General features: G+C 45.6%; 1 pseudogene; it reads right to left on the reverse strand.

Annotated features, from left to right (window-relative positions):
• Positions 1-224: 224 nt before the first annotated feature.
• On the reverse strand, positions 225-1,579 carry LOC140511260 (ruvB-like 1 pseudogene; annotated as a pseudogene).
• Between the last annotated feature and the right edge of the window lie 375 nt (positions 1,580-1,954).

Raw genomic sequence — 1,954 nt, forward strand, 5'->3', positions numbered from 1 at the left:
AGAAGATATTTCAGGTGAAGTTTGAAACACAGCGACTATGGGAGAAGATATGATCATTTTAAATTAATTGTTTCACACAAAATTGATAATATAACTAAGTGAACACAGCCATTAAGTCCAGAGGTTTCTCTGCTCCAGAAATATCCATCCTTGCATCTTTGCTGTTTTAGCAGGCCTGGTGTCTTTTCATTTAAACTCCAAAGGATTAAGATGCAACCATCATTTTACTTCATATGTTTATCCTGTAGATCAGCTAGGATTTTGGCTGAAGACTTGGCATCACAGAAGAGTTCATTAATTTCTTCCACATGTTCCTTCTCAATACTGTCTTTCCCACTGATCTTGGCCAGCAGGTTGGCTGGGGTCAGGAGCTGCACTGAGTATCTGAATGTTGTCTTGGTACCAATGTCTCCCAGGTGGTTCAATGCTCCCTCACTCATGTTGATCCCTGCTGTCTGGGCTCTGATTTTTATGATCTGTTTCATTTCTTGTGGGGTGTACAGCATGGTGCGGATGATCATCCCTCTATCCAGAAAGTCAAGGGGAATTTCACTAGGAGAGATCACGTCCTCGGTACCCCTGATGATGCAGTTGTCCCAGTTGGAAGGGAAGATGACGGTGGGAGCAATGGAAGACTCCAGGGCTCGGTGAGGGTAGGTGAAGCATTAGATGTCCAGCATGTGCACCTCGTCAACAAACAGCACACCCGGAACCAACTCTGCTCTGCCCTGGTCGATGTACTTGTTGACCACCTTGTTGATCTCCCTTCGAAGCTTGTCTGTGATTTCAGTCTTCTTTGGCTTCGTTAACTGGCCCATCATAGAAAGGATGTCCTGCCCTCCCTGGGACCTAGCATTGACAACATCCAAGTCATGGAGGGTCACATTCTGAATAATTTCCTTCTTTTTGTGCACATCACCCTTTGGCAAGGGAACATACTCTTCCGCTTCAAGGTCGAATTCGGTAGCATAGGTATCACACCTGCTGCCTTGCCTCTTCGCTGCACCAGTTTGCTTCTATATCTATCATGTCTCCAGCCTCCACTCGCTCTTTCTGCAAACTTTCAAAGATGCTAGGGTCCAGTTTCAACTGTTTGGTTCCGTTTGCCATTTTAAGTCCTATGATTACATGGCTGATGGTTTTGCCATATCCACCCAAGGGGTTTTCCATCTCACATGGAGTTAATTCTGTGACTTCACCTTCATAAACTTCCTTGGTCTTCTTTATCCTCAGATCAACTGCTTTTCTGAAGTTTTCCATCAGAACTTCTGTCTTCTTAATTTCCGTAGAGTAGACTTCACTTCCCACCATGGGACAGAAGGGGACCTTACTACCCAAGTCTTGAGCAATAGCCAGGGCTAGGGCTGTCTTGCCAGTTCCACAAGGTCCTCCCAACAAAATAGCTCTCCCAGCCATTTTCTTGCTTTTGATTAATTCTACTATCACACCACATGCCCCGCAGGCATTCTCCTGCCCCACCAGCCAGGAACAGGCCGCTCTCGTCCAGCCCCAGCCCCTTCACGTGGCTGTGCGAGGCGATGCGCTGCGTCTTCGCCGTGCTTTTCACCTCGATCTTCATCTTGTGGCTGAGGACGGGCCGGCGAGGCTGTGGGGGCTGAGGGTAAGCAGCTGGAAGGCGAGCGAGATGGCAGTGGGCGAAGTGCCCACTGCCCCGCTGTGGTTGTTAACCCCGTAGATGTCTCTTGTAGTCTTATTTTTACTCTCTGAAGTAATTTGTTTTGTTACTTATGCTTTTCTTGGTAGCTGTATTTATTAACATTCCTATATTTCTGTTGTGCGAGGTATTTGCAAAACATATATATGTATGTGTGTGTATATAAATATATACATATATATATATGCTCCCATATGGATTTCTAGAGGAATTCTTTAAATGCTTCTCTTTTATTAGATCCAACTGTTTGCATTGATGCTCAGGTTCAGTTTTGCTGGG

The sequence above is a fragment of the Notamacropus eugenii genome, chromosome 6 (genome assembly GCF_028372415.1).
Source record: "Notamacropus eugenii isolate mMacEug1 chromosome 6, mMacEug1.pri_v2, whole genome shotgun sequence".
NCBI classification, from domain to species: Eukaryota; Metazoa; Chordata; class Mammalia; order Diprotodontia; family Macropodidae; genus Notamacropus; species Notamacropus eugenii.